The following is a 24620-nucleotide window of genomic DNA, read 5'->3' as shown; positions in this document are numbered from 1 at the left end:
AACATTCACCTTAACGTTTTTTTAAATGAAATACCGGCATTTGATTGGTTAACCTGCACAGCAGTTCGACTGCAGACCAATCAGCTTCTCCATAGCATTGTAGTTACACCAGGTGACATTGATCACTGTAAGGACCAAATACGTAAGTTCACCATATATAGTTCATAGGCTAATATTTATCAAATTCTGGTACTTTTTCAGCTCTGAAGGATAAAGTATTAGTTAAAACAATTTGATTAAAATTCACTTTCGAGTTGAATGCCATGTTTTTTTTCTGCTGTGCAACAGCTCAGATGGAAATAATTAGTTTTTTTTTTCCTTTACTGTAATATTTTCATCTGAGATGCATCTCCTTTGGAGAGCTGCATACCTCAAACCATATTAATCTTGAAGATGGTTATTGCAAGAGATATCAAGGGATCAAAATTAACTTCAGCCAGCATTTGTCCTACTAATTTATAAATCACTGTTAATTCGTTATCATATAACATATAGCATTTCCTGTCATTTTTGTTGCAACGACTTCAAATTGTACCATGTTGTACAATTGACATTGAGTAAATTGTTTGTTTGCATTTGTGTCAGTCTTTACTGAATACAGTTTGACGGAAAAGAGCTCATGTATAATTAATCATAAGCTGCTAAGGTAGAGGTAGGTGTATTCACAGTTGTTGAGAAAATACACTGGTAATTTCCATCGCTGTAAATATCCCAGGAACTCCAGCTGTGTGTGTCAGATGTTAGTCAGCCCCATTAATCAGGTTCTTGTCAAACGGATTTCGTGACTACTCAACGGCGCTGGCTGCCACACAGAGAGACCATTGGCAGCATCATATCGGCAACCTCCCCACCTCTCTCTGGGGTTCGTTCCACATTGGACACTGTGAAAAATTATACTACAAAAGGGTCTGAGTTTCCCAACGCAGACTTTATGCAATCATCTTTTGTGTAATCAACATATGTTTTATAAGTTCGAGGAAAAAAGAAAAGAAAAACCCGATGAGTGCTGGTGAAAAACTCAAGCCTATGATCTGATGCAGTCAGCCTGGCCATAATATTTACAGTCTCCAGACACAAATCACTAACACCATTAGAAGGGAGGAGGCTGTTTTCACAGACCGAGTAATAACGCTAATCGTTATTAATGTTTAGTACTCTGGGTTCTGTGATTGTGTTTATTCATGTGCCACAGACAGAGAGTTTTCCTTACCCATATCATCATTCTTGTTTGCCCCGACAGAATTATTATTTACAAAACGGCATCACTTTGTTGTGTGCCAGCTTCACGTCGAAGCGAGAACAATGAGATTACTCTGGGAAGGTGACGTCTTTGCTTCTCCAGTGACACGATACAGTCTATTTGCGCCAATTAGCTGGCTGCGTGAGAAGCTTAATATGAACAATGGTGGCGTGCGCTTTGTCTGTCAACATGTCATTAATTGCACAGCTCAGCATCAACATGGAACACAAGAAAAGCTGTTGGTCTAAGACAGAGACAAATAGGTGATAATTTACTTCAGTTTTTGATCACAGTGCCCACATAATCCTCCTGAAATTATATGTTATTAGGCTTTGTCCTAAAATCTCATATTGACTGTTATCAAAACTGACGTGTCTACAGAATGAAAATCCTCCAAAAAACAAAATGCATGTCTCAGCTGTGAAGAGGGAAAGGAGCGATTTTCCTGGCTGGTTTGTTAGAAGAAAACATAAAGCTGGAACATCTGAAAATCCCCTAATTTGATTAACAGTCTTGGTTTTCACCAGAAATGGGCTGATTTGCACAGATGTAGCGAGCTCAAAATGTGAAGGATGGGTTTTATTTATTTATTTTATCTTTTTTTTTGGGGGGGGGGGGAGGAGAAGGGGGGACTGCTGTTCAGAGATCTGTTGTGCGTCTCATTCTGAATCAATCCCAGCGAGTGACAAGTAAGCATCAACACATTTCAGAGATTAGTGCAATGCTGAACATATTTACTTCTGAAAATTGAATGATAAAAGTAAAAATAAAGTTTAACAATTAGTCCTGTGCCCGTAAATCTACTCTGCAACCCCCCTAAAATATATTTAATTATATCTTCTTTTAATGGTTATTAAATTACTTGATGAACTTATCATTGTGACATAAATCCCTTATTACTAATTCATAGGGTAAAAAAAACGAGAATAAAAAAACAGACCGCCTGACAACAGAAATCTTGTTTTGTTTCATGCAAAACACTATTTTGGGTGAAATTAACATTAGCCAAAAAAAAATTATGGAAAATTTATTTGAGAATATTGTGTACATGCAGTATTCAATAGTTGTTAAATTGTAACAAAATTCACAACTTTATTTTTTTCTAATGTTTTAATGTAGACTTGAAGTCAGCCACAGTTCTCATTGGTTGTGTACGATGTCCAGCAGAGAACAATACGGGTGTTAGTTTTATTATAAAAAATAGATTAAATTAGGAAAAAAATAAGGATTGTGAAATTAATGGTTTGAGAAAGTATTTGTCTTACAGCAAGAAAGTTTGTTTCCAGCTTTATTTTGCTTAGCTACAGTGCTGCTGTCGTCAAACTTGCTAGCAAGTTGAGCTTCTTGACAAGGTAAATGTCCAAGACAAAATGGACTGAAATTAAGGAAATACAAATTGTCTAATCTATATAATTTGTCTAGTTGTGAAATAACCCTGAACATCCTCTTCATGAGAATATCATGGAGCGTCTACAGTCAGAGGTTTCTTCAAATTCGCTTTAAATTCACTATGTTACATCTTTCCTGCCCACAGCTATTACCATCTACAATAACTCATTGAAGAGTCTTGATTTAATGAACTATAGCAACATTTAATCTCCCTTCTGGATCAATAAAGTATTTTTGAATTTGAATTTAATTGACCCCAAGGATGTTGCTTCACTAATGTTTTATGTCTCAACTATGACCAATTCCCATTTTTCATTTGTTTTTTTAAACATGGGAGAACAAACCACTTGTTCTCCCGTCTTAGCAGTTATTCGTATTTAAAGAAATTTAGTTGAACAAGTAAATTTTTAAGAAATGGTTGAAATTTAACTTTTTTATTTTCAGTTTTTAATCCTAATTTCTCCTCCTAAATATCGATGAAATCGTACCCCCGTTAAATGCATGCATGTTTTATCAGTGCATAATCTGGACAAAACAACTACCCTTACCTTCAAGCAACCGTGCAGTTTTGCTAACCCTGGTTGTCCCGCTGCCAACTCACTTGTACGTCATTACTCATACATTAACAGAAAATGCACCCACAGTTAAACAACCTGCAAAGTTGGCAACCATGCACAGCCTTCCCTCAGGCCATCATGGCTGCTTTCACTTTTCCACTAATGCAAGATGCGTGACTGGCCGGGTTGTTTTTTCTCTTGCTATTTTTTTGTTGCTGTTTTCATTTTTACAAGGTATGTTGAAGCGTGTCTCAATTTTATGCAACAGTCTCCTTGATGTGGGGCTGAGGCTCAAAATGAAGTCCAACTTCGAATAGGCTGTAATAGTTGCTCTGGCCGCCCACACGCACTCCCTCTGCATCACACGCAAGCATATTTTGGTATGTGAATTGAACGGGTTATGCAAAGTTTCCAGGGATGTCTTGGGAGACTCCGTGTGTTATAAATGTACACAGAGCGCAGAAATACTATCAACTGAACAATTTTTGACTCTAACTTTGGACAGGCTCATGACACAACACCGTACTGAAGACCATCCAGTGCAAACATCAGAGAGATAACAACAGCATAAACAAAGTTTGACAGGACTGATCTGGACTGAGGTCATCTGGACGTGGAGGTGTGTTACTCGACATGTCAGATTAACTTGTTCCGTCACGAAAATAAATCAAGTCAGTACTGGACTGTTTCTTGGCAAGTGATTGTGATGGGATAAAAATGAAAGTTTTTTTTTTTTTTTTTTTTACACAAATCAGAAACTCCTCTTAAAGTAGTTAATTACATGGTTATCAATCAAGCAGTTTGGAAAAGTGGAATCCAGAATTGGAGTCAGTCATATTATTGAAAAAGTCTTTGTTTTTCTTTTGTTTCAGTATGTCTTGCACATTTATCTCACTAATGCATCTGTGAGCAAAACTATAAATCTGCTGTTCTTGCACATAATTCTGGAGATGACTACAAAATTTAAGTCATCCAAAGTATTTTTTTTCTGAACCACTGAGAACTTACAGTCCCGTCCCCCCCAATGAGATGATGGGTAAGAAACTTTAAGATTCGTCGTTTGTTCACTACTCTTTTACAGTCATAAACAGACTCAAAATACATTTCGGCTGTGGTTTTTCTAGCAAAAGCTCCCCAGATGAACCACCCTCCTTCACAATCAAAGGTATCAACTAAATTAAAATAAAAACATTTTACTGATAATAAATAAGCAAAGAATAGAGCTGACTGAATGTCTGGTCCGTTGCTGCAGTAAAATCTTCAGGCAAGGTAAATGGTAGTGTGAACCGGCTGAGCCCACGGCGATAAATTCACCCACAGTTATCACGCTGCTAACCTGTCAGAGTAAGCAGTGATTTATGTAAAGGTTCTGATAGGCAGGCACAGATGAGCCACTCATGTGAAAGAACCTGACAGAGTGGGGGTAAAAAAAGAGAGTCCCCTTGCCATAACTTTTCTTCTCTTGAATGGCTTGCGTGAGTTCATACATACCATGGTTATATAAATCCCATACTTTTTGTTAAGAAGCAGATGTGTTACCATTTTCTTCCGAGTCCCCTTTCCTAAATGAAAATTTTATCATGTAGCTCAATATGCTGTGTTAAGTGTTTTTGTTTAGTAAAGCCGAAAGGAAAATTGCAGATGGACTTTACTGCAAAGATCTTTTCAGAGCCCCCCCCAAAAAATCTATAGACATTATATTTATGTCACATTTGGTGAGTATATTGACCGTGGAAATATTTTCAGAGCAGTTTCTTTTCAATAAGCCAAAGCAGGCACCCATGAAAATTAAATTCCCTTTAGTTATAATTTGATGTGTTGCTTTCTGTAAATTATTTGGCACTTTAGAAATATGACAAATTTAGTATTCACTGCTTTTACTCTAAAGTAGCAGGGATATAATCATTAATGTACAAACACAAAAAGTGTCAGTAGTGACCAAACACTTAGTTTCCAAACAGAGCACTTTGCTCTAACTGATACAATGGCACAGGCAATAATCTGACATTTACCCAATTTTAAAAATCCTGGGGAAACAACTAAAGTGTATATGAAGCAACCCTGAAACCTTTGATATTTAAAGACGGTTTGTATGGACTTATAGATTAAAATCATACTTATTCCCTGTGTTATTCCAGTTATTTAACAATACACGCCTTTATTCGGAAACTAATTTTCTTTGCTTTTTCTGTAAGTGTGTTTAAAATGGATTATTTCTGATCTGAGAATATGAATTGTATATCAATGACCCAATTAGAAATATTTAAACAAAAAAAATGTTGATGTTTTTAACATGTTTTGCCAGTTGAATTATTTAAAAATGTCCTAAAACAAGATAAAAACAAAACAAACAAAAAAACATATCTGTTTGGATATGCATCGTTCATACTCTACTGCAATAGAGACTATTGGGGGAGGCACACAAAGTTTCCCAAACACCAGCAACACAAATAGTAAGTTTCCATTGCATGGAACCTAGGTAGTTGCTGAGAGATTACCTTATCTCTGCCCTTAGAGTATTACAGGGAACTCAATTACATTTGTAGGAAAGACAATTAAATAAGAGGTATGTGTACTCTGCATAAAGTGGATTAATGGCCATTCATTGGGTTTAGCCTCACATGTGTGTGGACAGCAGGTGGCTTGATGAATGCCTATGTATTGGTGCAGAGGTCTCTCTATTGTGTTGATGTAAAAGTTTATCTGGCCTTTGTTGCACAACCTCCCATGAGATGATCTGCTGTTAATTTCCATTTCCCACACTTGATGAAATCACTGCTCAGATGAGATAAAAAAAAAAAAAAAAAAAGGCTTGAGCAAAGGTGAAACGCATATCTGTCAACACTCAGGCCACTGCTGGAATTTATTCCACTCATTATCATAAACAGAGACAGTAACAGGAAGTTTGATCAGATGTCTGCCAAAACCACATTTGTTTACCTTTGCATAGGGAGCACTTTCAAAAACTACTAAAGACGAGGGTGTTATTCACAACCTTTAGGGAAAGGAGTATAGAAAGGAATGAGAGGGATACAGTGGGATGCAAATGCATTTATACCCCTTTGCATGTATATAGACAACGTGTTTGAGACCTGCTGGCAGAACATGCACATAACCAGACATGCAATAGAATGGTTTGGATCAGCATATTTATGTGAAAGTTCAGGCAAAACACATATTTATAGACATGATTTTGCAAACAAAACAAGGGGAACGATTCCTTCAACGTCTGCAACCCCAGTCCTCAGGTGCAACTGCCCTGTAACTTTTGGACGGATCCCTGCTCCAACACACCTGTACCGAATAAATTATTAATAAGTAGGTCTTTGCACAACTTGCTGACATGCCAAGGAGGTAATTGAGCTTTTTGGTTCAGGTGTGTTGGAGCAGGTTTGCGTCCAAAAGTTGCACAGAATGGTTACTCGGGGACGGGAGTTGTAGATCCTTGACCTACATGTACAAAGATCATTCAAATGCATGCTACCCTTCTCAGACTTTTTCTGGATACATGACATGTTGATGCATGGCTCTTGAAAACCATGCATTGATCTCACGGTCTTTGTGTTGGTCTTTGTCCCAAGAAATTTAGATAGAATGAATTAAAGTTTGGAGTTGGAAAGTATAAATGTTGCTTTCTCTAGGAACGTTCAATAGTGATGTAGGATTAGGCTATTTGTTTCTTTTTTTATACTCACAGGACAAAGACTAAAATACAGATGAAAGCCTTAAAAATGGCACAAGTTGGAGCAAGATCTGAGCTGAAACCTCATGGTAGGCATTAGACCCAAAACTGCATTGGCTGCATTTTGCATGCAGACAATGCAATGTACTCAGACTCTGGTGTCAAATTTTGTGCTTAGTATAATGAAATCAATAGTAATGCTATTACCACAGTCTACTATTGATTTGAAGTAGACAGATGGCTCAGGTTGAGCTATGACCACACAAAAACTGTCTCCCATATTCCTCCATGTTGCAGATTCCCGTCGTCAGACAGAGAAATCATAAATTTTCTTCATGAGAGACTTCTCAAGGGCTTGATGTATAACACATAATGCAATACTCTCTGTACAGTTCGGTGTTGTCTGCATATAAACTGTCAACACTGTGTAAAAGTCTTGCCACGTGTTTACATCAGTATAGTGAAGGCTGCAGATTAGGCTCTCCAATACTTTTGAAATGCATGCATTTGAGAAAACACGTGGATGTAAGCCAGAGACAAAAAAAAAAAATAATAAAATGTGATTGCCCCTTTTATTTCAGTCTGATGTGACCCATAGAAGGAAGGGTTGAAAACTGCAGCATAGTAACTTAATATAGAAGTCCACAACTACAATCTGTACAGAGTTAGGAGGCGGCGGTGGAGAAGGGCTTACAAATGGTTCTGGGCATGTTTCCCACAAAGGCGGGAATTCCACCTCACTTCACATGTCGAGTTGTTTGCCTACAAAATGTGGAAGCAAGCCGTGATGCAGGGTCGGCATCTCTGTCGGTGTGTGTTCAAGTATGTGTGCGTGCGTGTGTGCGCGTGGTCAAAGGAGACCCTTGGCTCTCGTGACTCTGGCTGGGGATCGCGGGAGGGAGTCGGGAAGATCCTATCAGGCCCTGATTTCTGTGGTTGTGATGACATCCAGATAATAGCAAACATGCACACAACACAGACACATAAAAAACAGCTTTTCTGCTTCACGTCTGCCACCAATGGCCTCTTAAGCACACACACACACACACACACACACACACACACACACACACACACATGCACTCAAACAAAAGGAACTCCTTCACAGACACACGCACACACAAAACAGCCTGAAAATTACAGCTTAGCATGCAAGCGTTCAACAGATAGGTCTCCTAATGACTGTTGTGTACAGTGCAGAGGGAGTGTGCTGCTTTCCCATTACACATCCATCTAGCAGCCCTCCAGACCCCAGATCGCAAGTATGGCTTTCATTTACTTTATGTCTTAACTGGCACAAGTGTGACACAAGCAAGTTGCAGGTGGTCAGACCAAAGCACAGTGGAGACTCCTCTGCACTTGCTTTCCTTCATGAGGGAAGGGACATAGACAAGAGGCAACTAATTGTGAGCAGCAGTATGGTTTTATGCCAAGGAGGAGAACCACAGATGCCATCTTTGTTCAGAAAGAACTTGATTATGTCTTTGTGGCGTTAGAAGAAGCATGTGAGAGAGTGACGAGGAAGGAGCTGTGGTATCGGGAAATCTGGAGAGGCAGAGGAGTATATTAGACTGGTACAGGACCTGCATGAGGACAGCAGGACAGTGGTGAGGTGTGCTGGAGTGACAGATAGCTTCACTGCAGCGCTCCTTCTCATTTGCTTGGGTGATGGGGTCAGGCAGGAATCTCCACGGACTATGATGTTTACAGGCGGCATCATGATTAGTGGTGAGAAGAGAGAACAAGTGGAAGAAAACTGGGAGAGTTGGAGGTATGCACTTGAAATACGATAAATGAAAGTTAGCCATGACAAGACAGAGTACATGTGAGTGAATGAGAGGGAGTTTGGTGGAACAGTGAGGTCACCACGGTGCACTATCCAGGAAAATGGGGAGTGTGGTAAAGAGGGGAAGAGGAGAGTCTAAGTAGGACGGAGTGGATGGAGAACAGCTTCAGGAGTGATTTTGTGATAAAAGAGTAAAGGCAAATTTCAAAGGAAAGGTTTACAAGACAGTCGTAAAAAAAAAAGAAAAACAGGACACAGAATTAGAAGTGGCAGAGCTGAAGAAACCAAGGTTCTCCTTGGGAGCGATGAGGATGACGATGGAGGTAGAGCACAGGTTGTACAACTGGGAGATAAGAGTTAGTTAGAGAGGTCAGACTGAGACTGTTTGGACATGGGCAGAGGAGGGACACTGGGTATGGGACAGAAGGATGTTAGAGATGCAGCTGCCAGGAAGAAGACAAAGGAAGGTCAAAGGGGAGATATATGGATGTTGTTGAATTGAGGACAGAGGACGCAGAGGACAGGGAGGAGAATGTGGCAACGGCTGAAAGAAAAGATTCGTTTTGAGGAAAACCTCTGTTCCACCTGAAGCACAATCAAGAACATAATTCCACTGAATCCATGTTTTACAGAAGGCATGATTTTCCTTCGGTGATGTGCAGTGATGTTGTTGGTGCCAACAACATCACTGCACAAAAGGGTTTGTTACTCAGTGTAAGTTTGGCTTCATCAGACCCAAACACATCTGTTAACATGGTTTTGGTTGATTTTGACTAAAAATGAATGTTGTCTTTGGAAGACCAGAACTCCAGCTCCAATCCCATTCCTTACGCCAGGCATGCAAGCAGCGATTGAGATTGTTGTACTTTTCAGATTATTACAGTTTTTTGTTATTATTATTTTTACGTTATCCTATCAAATAAATGTGTTTGTTTTATTGAACATTGCAGATGTCACATTGGAAATGGAAAAGGTTTCAACATGATTTTGTGTGACTTCACTTTTAACGTGACAGAAACCTGGCAATTTGAAAGTGCAATCATGTTTAAGATCCATTGTGTAGAAATACGGTATTATTTTTACATTAAGTATATAGAGTAAGGTTTATAAGCTCAGCACATTAGCGTGCGCCAGAGGTAGACTGTTCAGGATCTCGCATTATAGCTGTCAAGACATGATTAGTTAAAGATGAACTAATTTAATGATCTAATATTTCAAGAATTGTCCTCCACAGCCCAGCTCTTAAAGGCATACAATACCTTTGAAAATCAACTGGACTCCTTTTCTTCTTGTCTTGTTGTATTTGGACAAATTCCTTGGGTTTCTGGAGCAGTGGTTCTCATCCTGAGATCGACAGCAGAAGGTGTGCAGGGTTTTCACAGCACAGAGATGCTGACAAAGATGGACTTTAATACATTGTCAAATGTGCAGGTGGAGAACGGACGCACCGCCAATTCATGATATTTGTGTTTTTTGTTGGTCAGAAGAAAATGAAAGAAAACAGATTTTAATCTTGATGGAACAAACCCATGTGAGGCCTCGCTGCTTTAAGATCAACAACATCGAAAGTCATCTGTAAACCTGAGAAAAATGTCTAAAAGCTGTAAAAAAAGCCCCCCCAAAAAACAAAAAAACAAATAAAAGCAAAAGCATCAGTATTCGATTAAAACAATCCTGTGTGACTGTTGATTTGTTGCCTTGCTCAAGAGGGAAATTAAGTCATGTACCCAAAATTCAGTCACAAAGTAATGATAGACCAATACAAGTCCCGTGGTAATCTGCGATGGAGACATCGCTCCATATATAGCTTCATTTTGTTATGGCTTGCGTAAGTGTTCACAGAAGTGTTACCTAATTTTTAAAAATTACAATCACATTACAAAATGTATTTTAATAAGATTTTATGTGGTGAGCTGACAGGCTGGGCAGTGAGAGTTTGACGTTTGCCAAACGCCAAAGTAGGGAACAAACATGAAGAAGAAACTGTTCTTCTTCATGACTTTTGTTGTCAGTGAAGACAAAGGAGGTGGAAAATTTACAACTGGTTTTTACTGCATCTAAAGCTTTCTCCAAAAGTAAAATACAGAGATTTATTAGAAAATACTGAAATCTATTCTGTGCGAGATTTGATGATAGACCATCGTGCTGTGAGGCAACAGCACTAAATATTAGGCCACAGAGCTGTTGTGTCACAAGAAAACTAATAATAAAAAAAGGTTTATTAAAATCATAAAATACAGACTTAAAACAGCTATTGCTAACAGAACACAGCTGTGAACAGAATAGAACAGAATGTATCCAGTCAACCAAAAAATTATTAATACCCCCAGCAGCGGATTCTGATCTGCGGAGGAAGCCGAACCAAAGATTCTGGCTCGGTGACTCCAAACTGTGAATGTTACCGCAAGTCAGGGGAAGCATGTTTCTAAACGCAGAAGAGTTGTTGTGATGAGTAACCGTGACAACAAGGTATTATTTTGCATGGGAGCGTCGTTAAAAAGGAGTGGCAAAATCAAATGACATGGATTAGCAGTAATTGCCATCAACTGATACTGTCCTCCAGGACACGTTACTGTGACATATCATCCCTGCCATCCAGATACTGAACTGTTAGCATGTCATGACCGTCATGACAACGTCACACGTCAACATCCTCCAGATTTGCTTCAAAACTGACTCCTACCGTAAATCACCAACCACAAAGACTGAAGACGCTGGGATAAGTTTTGATAACATTTAATTTCTCTGTGGGGTAGATAAAGTATTTTTGAATTGAATTGAATTTAGTAGCATGGTTTAAAATATGTGAGAGAAAAGGGACACTGTCTCTCAACAAGTGATTTTAGAAATTATTAATTTTAATGTTTTATATAATGATTTATGATCTTTATGCTGTTGTGAGTCATAAATATAGCAATTTATGGCTGCAGTAAAAAATACTATGTCATTTTATTATGATTGATATTAACCGCATGGCTTTTATAAGGATCAAAAATATCCTCGCCCTACTCCTTCCTGTATAACCTCCTTCTAACCTCCTCCTTCCTTAATCACCTAAGTCGTGGATTTTTAGTGGTTTAATGTGCAATAACATAAATTACCGGTTTATGTCAGTGAGATATTTTAGTAGTAAATTCATAATTCATTCTGATTAATCTCCTAGACCCTTTAATTGCCTACGTTGCCCCTGTAAGTGGTGCTATTTTGGATTTGATCCTGTTAGAGCCCAGGATTTATTTATGTCAAACAGATGTTTTAATACCAGTGATAAATCTAAAATCATTAAAACCCATGACCATTTGTTTAATTTGTGGTCATAAATCCCGTTGTGAGATATGATATAAGTGTTTGAAAGACACATCACTAAAAGAGATTTAGATCAACCAAAGTAAGATGCTGAGATGTCTCCAAGTTGTGCAGATGCTGGCCCACCATCGTGACGCAGTGTTGGTGGAAGACTGCCATTAAAATGGATTTGGAAATTCCTGCTGATCATAGCATACAAAAAAACAGAGCATAATAAATTTGAGAAGTACCAGGGTTTGCAGGAAGAACTCAAACACATGTGGTTAGTGAACTCTTAAAAAAACATTATTCCGGTAGTAAAAATGATTTAAGGCAAACGTCTAAAATTTCTTTTTAAATGTGCAGCCCTTTAAGATAAAGACATAGGAATTTCTGGGACTTCAGCATGAGCTGCACCAAACCTGCTTAAACCGATCAACCGCGTAGCGACGCAGTGTGATTCTAAGCTTGTTAGGGTACAATAAAGGTGCAGTAATCCAGCCTTGAAGGCACACTGTGAAGAAAGGATTAAAAAAACACAATGTGATCTGCTTCCCAAATACCCACACGCAAACAAACATTTGTTGAGGCAAACCAGCTGTAAAGAAATCCTCATCAGATCCCATTCACATACTTCCACTGACACACACACACCTATCTTTGTTTCTGCTCCTTTTTCAGAGGGATCAGTCAGCGCCTCACTGTGAGCCGTATGAGAGAGCGATTGATGCTGTCTTCATATGCGTGACCCCTCTTTATGCATGTTCAGTGGGTGCGTGTGGAGGAGACAATGGAGGAGAAAACCCTGTCTGCAGGCCTGTCTTTACCTAATCTGCAGTTGCATGCAAAAAGTGATGTGCCAGACAGCCATGAAGGTACGGCCGCTCCGAGTTACATCACTCGCTCAGGATGCCTTTGTTTCTCTGAAACCAAACACATCTGCACGAGTGTCATGGCGAGCTGGCTGTAACTGAGACGTCTCTGGAAGAGGGCACACTGAACTTGTGTTGGTCTCAGTTTCTCCTTTTCTCGCACGATATCTCATCCGTGATACCCCTTCCCTCCCTCCTCCCGCCGCTCCCTCCCTCCCTCCTCCATCTTCGTCCTCATCACTCTGTCTCTCTGCGAGGCACACCACGATGATATCCTATACAGTGTGCACTTTTGACCAACTGTCCTGGGTAATGGTTTTCAGACTCTTCAAGGTGGCCTGAATCAATGCCAGAGCTGAAAATGGAAAGCAAACATAAACCCGTCGCCCCTCTGTTCCTATTTAGCTCCAATGTAAACTCATTATTCAGGTTCTTAGAAAATTCTGTCCTGGCTTTTTCATGTCAGACTCCCACCCCTCAGTGACAGCACAAGAGGAGCATGAGGTTCTGTTTGTTTGTTTTCTGCTGAACCTCCTTATGTAATGCAGTCGGCTATAATGCGACTGGTAATTAGCTCTGGACAGATCGAAAAAAATCGGTTTACTTGTGTCGCTGTCAAACGTCCATGTGTGAACCATTTCTGTGCGACGAAGCTGCTGCAGTTCTGCAGGTTGTGCGCACAGTGGTGTCGAGCATCTCGTATGAATTATTCTGGGTGGTTCAAAAAGCTTTCAGTTCTTCCCACATGATCTCAGTGTGTGGTTCTGCAGAGCCAAGTTTACTCTACCAACCTCCCTTCTTTGGGCCTGTACAATTATTGTGGGCTTTGACCTGCCAAAGACTTGTCAGGCCACTCCACAATTCCTCCTTGTTGTTACCACCAGCACTGAAATTTTGAATTAAATATTATAATAGTAGCATCTTGTCTTTTATCACTTCGGAATTTGATGTGGAAACTGCAAATGACTCAATCGGATAAATTATTCCTGTGAGGTCCTGGTGACCAAGTTACAGGGCTGTGGAAAAGTAGACTCCTCATTGCACGTTTTTTCTTTTGTCACATTTAAATGCATCAAATCGTAAAACTAAATTTCATACAAAAAACAAACTGCAGTTTTCAATTTTTTTTTTTTTAATGAAAGCATGATCTCGATAATATGTGAAAAAGTAATCACACCCTTGTTCTGCCCGTTTGAGTCTTTTATATGTCTCGGGTATTTTTGACATACTCTTTCTTTTCTAGAATTGATGTAATTCAGCCATATTGGTAGGTTTTCAAACACAAATGACCCATCTGGTTGCACAACGGCAACTCAACCCTGCACCTTGAGGTCACTCTCCAACCTTCATATTCTCAGATGTTCAGACTAATAGGTGTATTTTGAAAGACTATTATGTTGCTTTTTCTTCAGGATTTTCTTCTAGTGGCAGAAATCGTTACGCTGTTTGAAATTGTTCTGTTTCTGAAATGCTGCATTACTTTTATGCTATAATGCGTATCACCTAAAACACCTTTGGCTCATCAGACCACAAAATACTTTCCCCAAAGTCACAGCAGTCATCAAAATGTTTTGGCAAAAGTGAGACAGGCTTTTGTCTTCTTTTTGCTCAGCGTTGGATTTTGCCTTGAAACTCTTCCACTGATGCCATTTTGGTCCCATCTCAACAGCTAAAACTATATTTAAAGTTCCAGCGAGGCCTGGGAGCTTGAGGGTTCTGCGCAGTATCTTGGCTGTGCCTAGAATTGCACATTTCTGGACTGAGATGTCTGATGTTGTTCCTGGGATCTGTTTGAGCCACTGCTCCAGTTTGGGGGTGACTGCCCCGAGGGCCCCGATGACCACAGGCACCACTGTGGTCTTCACCTTCCAGGCCTTCTCCAGTTCCTCTCTGAGGCCCTGGTATTTCTCCAGTTTCTCATGCTCCTTTTTCCTGATGTTGTAGTCACTTGGTATTGCTACATCCACCACAACGGCTTTCCTCTGTTCTTTATCCACCACCACAATGTCCGGTTGGTTCGCCATTACCATCTTGTCTGTCTGGATCTGGAAGTCCCACAGGATCTTAGCTCGGTCATTCTCCACCACCTTTGGGGGTGTTCCCCACTTCGGTCTTGGGGCTTCCAGTCCATATTCGGCACAGATGTTCCTGTACACTATGGCCGCCACTTGGTTATGTCGTTCCATGTACGCTTTCCCTGCCAGCATCTTGCACCCTGCTGTTATGTGCTGGACTGTCTCAGAGGCCTCCTTGCACAACCTACACCTTGGGTCTTGTCTGGTGTGGTAGATCTGAGCCTCTATTGCCCTGGTGTTTAGTGCCTGTTCCTGGGCGGCCAGGATGAGGGCCTCTGTGCTGTCCTTGAGTCCAGCTTTCTCCAGCCATTGGTAGGATTTCCTGATATCAGCCACATCAGTTATTTGTCGGTGGTACATCCCATGTAGGGGCTTATCTTCCCATGATGGTTCCTCCAGCACCTCATCTTCTGTTCTCCATTGTCTGAGACATTCGCTGAGCACATCGTCTGTTGAGGTTTTTTCCTTGATGTATTTATGGATCTTGGATGTTTCATCCTGGACAGTGGCTCTCACACTCACTAGTCCTCTGCCTCCTTCCTTACGGCTCGTGTACAGTCTCAGGGTGCTGGATTTGGGGTGGAACCCTCCATGCATGGTTAGTAGCTTCCGAGTCTTAACATCCGTGGCCTTCATCTCTTCCATTGGCCAGCTAATTATTCCGGCAGGGTATCTGATTACTGGTAAGGCGCATATATAGACACATATATAGACAGACACTTCCACGCTGTGACACAAGACGCCAGAGGAAACAAGGAAAAAGGAGAAATAAAAAGGTAATAAATGTTGGAGCTGTGTAGACTTTTATCAATGTCTTTAAAAACGATTCAATAACAAACAGAAACTCATAAAACGTGTTGGCTCTCTGCTGTACAGAGCAAAACGAAAAAAACTCCTAGCTGAGCGAGATGACGGGAAGAGAGAGAGAACGCATATGGGAAGTGACATAAATGAATATCATCCAGCTGTAAACCAGATGCAGTGACTGACACAAGTATTTATATCTGAAAATAAAGTGGAAGAAAGATGACGTCTGATTTGTTTTTTTAACGATAAATCTGAAAAGTGTGGTGTGCATTTGTGTTCAGCTCTTTGAATCAATAATTTATGCAACCACCGTGTGCCGTGTTTCCAGCTGTTGAACTGCTGAGATATGATTCTGCTAAGCTTGCACATCTGGAAGCTGACATTTTTGCTCGCTCTTCTTATCAAAACACTTAAATTTAGTCGGCTGGGATGGACAGCTTCTTTGAGCAGTCACTGAGGTAGGCTCTCAATCACGTTTTCAGTGATAGCAGTCTTCTTGCTCTTTCATAAAAGCCAGGTTTGTGAGGTTCATGACAAATAGCTGTCCCATCAAAACATCCTCCTACCTGGGCAGTGGACTTCTGCAGCTCCTCCAGAGCTACCGTGGGCCTTCCTGACTGCTTTTCTGATTATTCTCCCCCTGCCTGTCCTATCACTTCATGTCCGCGGTCATGTTTTGGTTTTGTGCCGTATCCTTTCCATGTTCAGAGAATAGACTGAACAACAGCACTCTGTAAGACGTTTAAAGGTTGTGATGTTGTTCATTACACTAAACCTACTTTAAATCCCTCCACAACTTTAGTTCTCTCTTGTCTTCTGTATCCTTCCATCATCATGATAAACAGCTGGATCAAATTAAACACTTGGAGAGCAGCAGCAATGTACTTGAACAGGCCAATTCACTTGAAAAAAATACTTGAGAGTCAAACAGCATTTACAGGAACAGGATTGTTATTGGTTTTAAGCTGAACAAAAAGGTTTCTACTCTCATTTTCTTTTCTTTTTGGTATCAACTTGAGTCCCAACTACAGTATTTCAATAGTTATATGTCTCTTTAATCATTTCTTTTAAAATGTCACTCGTAGACCCCCATACCCGTCCATTAAGGAAGCTCCCATCTGCAAGATTCAGTTCTGGGATACAGTGATAGCTTGATCAAAAGTGACAATGCAGAGGCTCTCTTACAACTGTGCAGATTTTGTGATGTTACTGTCATATGTCTTGTTACTGCTTTTAAGCTACACTGGAAAGATAAAAATACACAGTAAACCTTATTAGCTCTTTGTTGTTTTTTTCCCACAGGTGTGTCCCTGAAAGAAGGGATAAGAAATGAAATTCCAATACATTTAAATTTTTCCAAATATATTTTACTAGGGATTTACACATTTAGCTGAAAGGATAAAATGGGAATTACAGCCAACAGAGGTTTTTGTTTTCTCTGTGTGTGTCAGCTGTGCGTGTACTTGTGGGTGTTCGGCATTATCACCTCCAACACCTTCCAACCAAACCCCATGTATAGGTGTCAGACATCTGTCCCAGCGTTATGAGAGGACGGCCGGCGTTCCCGCGATCTTGAGAGGTGACGAGGCCTGTAAATTCGCGCTGAGGGGGTGGTCTCTCTGAGGCTGCCCCAGCCTTGGCAGGAAACCTGGTCCCAAATTGAAAACAGTCATGTTTGGAGTTCATTCTCTGAGTTACTACTGTTCAATTGTGATTTACAAGAGTGTGTGAGATATGGAAATCTCTCACGCAACTCAAGATTTGGGCTGAGTAAAAGCACATTGTGAAACATGCCTGTCCGCCTGCTGGGAAGGACTAATCTGTAAACTCATGCTAGCCTTCCATGTGGCCAGGGCTGTCTGTTTAGTGTTTTCATCGTCATAGCACCCAAAACGGCGGGAACGTTGTCATGCCTCTCTAATAAAGAGGACAAAACATTAAGAACAGGAAATTCAGGTGGTGTTCAAAAGGAATCGAACATTAAGACACCTCTTAGGAAAAGATACTGAGGATGAATGCATGTCCTCGTCAGAAGTGACCTCAAACGGTGGCCGTTGTTCCAGATTGATGAGACCAACAATCATGACCGTTCACTGGAAATAATGCATCAAACTATGTGATACATTACAAAAAAATATTAGGTTACACCTCCATAACATTGAGCTCCAGTCACTTGTATGGCTCCTGGTGTACACAATCCAGAGCCTAGGCAAGCACAGTGTGAAGGAAGTGGTCAATCCTATGACTGAATTCAACTGGAGAACTATGACGCGATGCCACCTGCAACAACAGGTCAGCTGGGAAACGTCCTGGTTGCTAATTATTTTACAGTCAACTCAAACTAACTTTAACCTTAAGAAACCCAAGTAGTTGCAGATGCAAAGTGTGGCCCAACTCAACATTTTATATGTGCTGGGAAATCGTGTCATTTAAGTTCACGATTAAATGACAGGGAAATGTAGTTTAGTACTTCTGGTACTGCAGTGTACGTAAAGGCGGAATATTTCGATATTTTTGTGACATCAACACTTTTCATGTCTTCCCCACAGTGGCAACATTTGTGAGCGAGACCTTTTGTGAGCGATACCTGGAAGAGTTCAATAACATTTAATATGTTGCTTGTTTAGTTTTAGCTCACACAGTGATACCAACAAATTCCACCGCTCAGCCTTAGTTTTTGTTTATCTATGTTAATTTAGAAATTGTTTTAGCAATTTCACACAAAAATGTTAACTGTTCATCCTTTGTTGCTAAACAAAATGGGATTTTTGTAAATATATAAAGTACTTACTATGACTAATTCTCTTCCACCGATGCGTCAGGTAAACAGAAACACATGTCGTCTTTGTGGTTTAGCAGTTTTCTTTGTTGAAGTAGATGCCTGTAACACACCTTGTTTCATTAGTCTGGGCAATTCAGGACTTAGCTGTTCAAAAAAGGTTATTTCCTTTGACTGAAATGGGGTTTAATACACACACACGCACACACACACGCACACACACACACACACACACACACACACACACACACACACACACACACACACACACACCCCCTTGTCTGTATACACTACTGGGGACTAAAGACAAGACCATGCTTTCTGGGAACCCCCCTTTCTGAAAGTAGCACAGCTCTGCAAAAAATCAAGTAGCATGCTAGAGGGGCAGTGAACAAACATATCACTTAAAATTTGCAATAAGACTAACTAGAGTTCTCAACATGATAAGAACGTGGCTCTTGGGGACTTGTCAGGTTTTTAGTAATGTGTGGGGAAATAAATACACACTAATTCGTTTTTATTACATTCTTAGTACCTGTAGCACAGTTTCAGGTTCAAAATGCTTAGAGAGCCACTGCAATGCACAATGAAATCTACAATTTGGAATCAAGCAAAAAATAAATTGAGTGGGCACTCAAACTATGTTAAAATCTAGTATTGAGCAGCATACTGGAACCGCTTTGTTACATTTATTCTTTTAAAGAAGTTACATAAAAGGATTAAAATGATGCATACATTTCTACAGAATTTTTTTTTTCTTGCAAATTAGATCACAATTTTGTGTTCTTCTGATTGACTGTAAATCTCTTATCCAGGAACAACCTGTGATGATGAGAACTGTGAGGAGATGGGTTACAGGCAGCTGAAGAAGCCTTGTGTAATTGTTTTCAGGCCATCAACAGGAATGCACTCTGAGAACGTCAATCTTACCACGTTCTCAGAGTGCATTCCTCAGAATGGGAAAGACTAAATACATTTTTGCTTAAATAGAACCTCAAGAGAGCACTGAGATACATGCTCCTCCAGAGTCAGTGAGGACAAAAAATTAGTCAAGATTGTCAGAAGCAACTCAAAGTCAAGATTAAAGACTGTAAGAAGGCATAAAGGAGCACACTTGACACCAAGGTCCAGCAGAACAATAAATCAGAAATGAAAGAAATAAATAAATCACAAGCAGGAGGATCGAATAAACGAAAGTCTGGACAGAGCAATGACCTCAAGACATACTTCAAGAGGTTGAGTTCAATACCAGTTTTTAAGAGTAAAAAAAAAATATCATACATTAAATGAGTGGTCAGCAACACAAAGGAAAACCGCATTGGACTTCACTCTTCTGATTGTTTTCCACTCTGTGCAGGGCAAGTCCCACTGCTGTCATTTTCGGGATACTGAGATAGTATGCAGTTGTTTTAAACACTTATCACAGTCTGCTTTCCCTTGAACTCAACAGGTGTTGATGAATTCCATCAAGATTTTTTTGACTGCAAGGACCTCTCTTTCATCTGAAGTTCCCTTCTTGCATGGTTGGCGACCTTTAAAACCAAAATAAATAACACATGTATAACAAATACAGCCCTGAAGTAATACAAGTAATTAAAGACGATGAAATGAAATTACCAAACCAAATCATACTTAGTGTTTAGTAAAATTGCAAAATACAATCATGACTAATTAGACCCATCATGCTAAAAAAAGATAAATACAACACCTAAACCAGTATCATTACAGAATTTTACTCATCATGGAAAGCTATTTTCTCAACAAAGCCAAAAAGAAACTTTTGGAAACATTTAAAGTAATTATTAAAGTTGACAGAGCTAAGTTTCAAAATACATGAAGAATAATTCTTCATGAAAACAAATTGATACACAAAATACAACATTCTTGTTAAGTTCAAAGTTTATAGAGCATTTGAAGAAAATATTACATTTCTTCCAATATAACTGTACTGACAAATCTCTGAGACATCTCAGTTAAGACTAGAAGACCAATGACAAGAAGTTCTGACATAAATACCTTTTCCTTAGAGGACTTGGACTTGGGTGGAACTTGATCCAATGAGCCAACATGGTCAGCACCGACACCCTCAGTCATAATTGGTTCTTTGACAACCTTAGGAAAAGAAGAAAAGTGATTCTTAATACTGTAAAAAGACTGGCTTACATTTGGGCAAATCCAATGACCACCTAAACAACAACATATAAAACCATTGACTAATCAAAAGAAATGCAGCTGTTGATTAGCATGGTACATTGTTGATGAATCTTAGCTGTAATGTTCAACTAAGAAACCATTTCTGGTTCAGTTTATCAGCGATCCTTCATCAAAATGTCTAAAATTTCTGTACCAATTTGACCGGTTCAAATGTTTACCTAAGATGACATCACATAATTGGCCTGTAAACATGTCTGCATTGTATTTTCTGATTTGAAACATACATGTTGTCTTAAGCCAGGTATGAGCAATGCTACTGAGGGCAGACTAGATTTGTAGTTACACAAACAGAGTTAAAATATTTGACCTAAAGAAACCTCAAACGGGGTCCCCACTTGTACTGTATACCAGAAATGTGTGCATGGCCCCAAACAGCCAGTCCATGGAAACAAATACTTCAGCTGCTAAAGACCCCACAATGTAATCAAACCAGACTAGTGTGTGTTACCAGGACTACTCAAAGAAACCTGTTAAATTCAGAGCATTTGAGGAAAATATTGCATTTCTTCCAATATAACTGTACTGACAAATCTTTGAGACATCTCAGTTAAGACTAGAAGACCAATGACAAGAAGTTCTGACATAAATACCTTTTCCTTAGAGGACTTGGACTTGGGTGGAACTTGATCCAATGAGCCAACATGCTCAGCACCGACACCCTCAGTCATAATTGGTTCTTTGACAACCTTAGGAAAAGAAGAAAAGTGATTCTTAATACTGTAAAAAGACTGGCTTACATTTGGGCAAATCCAATGACCACCTAAACAACAACATATAAAACCATTGACTAATCAAAAGAAATGCAGCTGTTGATTAGCATGGTACATTGTTGATGAATCTTAGCTGTAATGTTCAACTAAGAAACCATTTCTGGTTAAGTTTATCAGCGATCCTTCATCAAAATGTCTAAAATTTCTGTACCAATTTGACCGGTTCAAATGTTTACCTGAGATGACATCACATAATTGGCCTGTAAACATGTCTGCATTGTATTTTCTGATTTGAAACATACATGTTGTCTTAAGCCAGGTATGAGCAATGCTACTGAGGGCAAACAAGATCTGTAGTTACACAAACAGAGTTAAAATATTTGACCTAAAGAAACCTCAAACGGGGTCCCCACTTGTACTGTATACCAGAAATGTGTGCATGGCCCCAAACAGCCATCCCTGGAAACAAATACTTCAGCTGCTAAAGACCCCACAATGTAATCAAACCAGACTAGTGTGTGTTACCAGGACTACTCAAAGAAACCTGTTAAATTCAGAGCATTTGAGGAAAATATTGCATTTCTTCCAATATAACTGTACTGACAAATCTTTGAGACATCTCAGTTAAGACTAGAAGACCAATGACAAGAAGTTCTGACATAAATACCTTTTCCTTAGAGGACTTGGACTTGGGTGGAACTTGATCCAATGAGCCAACATGGTCAGCACCGACACCCTCAGTCATAATTGGTTCTTTGACAACCTTAGGAAAAGAAGAAAAGTGATTCTTAATACTGTAAAAAGACTGGCTTACATTTGGGCAAATCCAATGACCACCTAAACAACAACATATAAAACCATTGACTAATCAAAAGAAATGCAGCTGTTGATTAGCATGGTACATTGTTGATGAATCTTAGCTGTAATGTTCAACTAAGAAACCATTTCTGGTTCAGTTTATCAGCGATCCTTCATCAAAATGTCTAAAATTTCTGTACCAATTTGACCGGTTCAAATGTTTACCTAAGATGACATCACATAATTGGCCTGTAAACATGTCTGCATTGTATTTTCTGATTTGAAACATACATGTTGTCTTAAGCCAGGTATGAGCAATGCTACTGAGGGCAAACAAGATCTGTAGTTACACAAACAGAGTTAAAATATTTGACCTAAAGAAACCTCAAACGGGGTCCCCACTTGTACTGTATACCAGAAATGTGTGCATGGCCCCAAACAGCCATCCCTGGAAACAAATACTTCAGCTGCTAAAGACCCCACAATGTAATCAAACCAGACTAGTGTGTGTTACCAGGACTACTCAAAGAAACCTGTTAAATTCAGAGCATTTGAGGAAAATATTGCATTTCTTCCAATATAACTGTACTGACAAATCTTTGAGACATCTCAGTTAAGACTAGAAGACCAATGACAAGAAGTTCTGACATAAATACCTTTTCCTTAGAGGACTTGGACTTGGGTGGAACTTGATCCAATGAGCCAACATGGTCAGCACCGACACCCTCAGTCATAATTGGTTCTTTGACAACCTTAGGAAAAGAAGAAAAGTGATTCTTAATACTGTAAAAAGACTGGCTTACATTTGGGCAAATCCAATGACCACCTAAACAACAACATATAAAACCATTGACTAATCAAAAGAAATGCAGCTGTTGATTAGCATGGTACATTGTTGATGAATCTTAGCTGTAATGTTCAACTAAGAAACCATTTCTGGTTCAGTTTATCAGCGATCCTTCATCAAAATGTCTAAAATTTCTGTACCAATTTGACCGGTTCAAATGTTTACCTAAGATGACATCACATAATTGGCCTGTAAACATGTCTGCATTGTATTTTCTGATTTGAAACATACATGTTGTCTTAAGCCAGGTATGAGCAATGCTACTGAGGGCAAACAAGATCTGTAGTTACACAAACAGAGTTAAAATATTTGACCTAAAGAAACCTCAAACGGGGTCCCCACTTGTACTGTATACCAGAAATGTGTGCATGGCCCCAAACAGCCATCCCTGGAAACAAATACTTCAGCTGCTAAAGACCCCACAATGTAATCAAACCAGACTAGTGTGTGTTACCAGGACTACTCAAAGAAACCTGTTAAATTCAGAGCATTTGAGGAAAATATTGCATTTCTTCCAATATAACTGTACTGACAAATCTTTGAGACATCTCAGTTAAGACTAGAAGACCAATGACAAGAAGTTCTGACATAAATACCTTTTCCTTAGAGGACTTGGACTTGGGTGGAACTTGATCCAATGAGCCAACATGCTCAGCACCGACACCCTCAGTCATAATTGGTTCTTTGACAACCTTAGGAAAAGAAGAAAAGTGATTCTTAATACTGTAAAAAGACTGGCTTACATTTGGGCAAATCCAATGACCACCTAAACAACAACATATAAAACCATTGACTAATCAAAAGAAATGCAGCTGTTGATTAGCATGGTACATTGTTGATGAATCTTAGCTGTAATGTTCAACTAAGAAACCATTTCTGGTTCAGTTTATCAGCGATCCTTCATCAAAATGTCTAAAATTTCTGTACCAATTTGACCGGTTCAAATGTTTACCTAAGATGACATCACATAATTGGCCTGTAAACATGTCTGCATTGTATTTTCTGATTTGAAACATACATGTTGTCTTAAGCCAGGTATGAGCAATGCTACTGAGGGCAAACAAGATCTGTAGTTACACAAACAGAGTTAAAATATTTGACCTAAAGAAACCTCAAACGGGGTCCCCACTTGTACTGTATACCAGAAATGTGTGCATGGCCCCAAACAGCCATCCCTGGAAACAAATACTTCAGCTGCTAAAGACCCCACAATGTAATCAAACCAGACTAGTGTGTGTTACCAGGACTACTCAAAGAAACCTGTTAAATTCAGAGCATTTGAGGAAAATATTGCATTTCTTCCAATATAACTGTACTGACAAATCTTTGAGACATCTCAGTTAAGACTAGAAGACCAATGACAAGAAGTTCTGACATAAATACCTTTTCCTTAGAGGACTTGGACTTGGGTGGAACTTGATCCAATGAGCCAACATGGTCAGCACCGACACCCTCAGTCATAATTGGTTCTTTGACAACCTTAGGAAAAGAAGAAAAGTGATTCTTAATACTGTAAAAAGACTGGCTTACATTTGGGCAAATCCAATGACCACCTAAACAACAACATATAAAACCATTG

General features: G+C 39.5%; 1 long non-coding RNA gene across 1 annotated transcript; it reads left to right on the top strand.

The window, feature by feature from the left end:
• The first annotated feature begins 18668 nt into the window (after positions 1-18668).
• Positions 18669-20133, top strand: LOC148160180 (uncharacterized). The gene is made up of 2 exons (XR_015762592.1): positions 18669-19363; positions 19416-20133. It is a non-coding gene; the product is annotated as an uncharacterized LOC148160180 (long non-coding RNA).
• Positions 20134-24620: the final 4487 nt, after the last annotated feature.

This window comes from Poecilia mexicana, unplaced genomic scaffold (genome assembly GCF_051168715.1).
Source record: "Poecilia mexicana isolate PSO_F unplaced genomic scaffold, ASM5116871v1 scaffold_3, whole genome shotgun sequence".
Classification (NCBI taxonomy): domain Eukaryota; kingdom Metazoa; phylum Chordata; class Actinopteri; order Cyprinodontiformes; family Poeciliidae; genus Poecilia; species Poecilia mexicana.
This window is presented reverse-complemented; position numbering and strand designations above follow the sequence as displayed.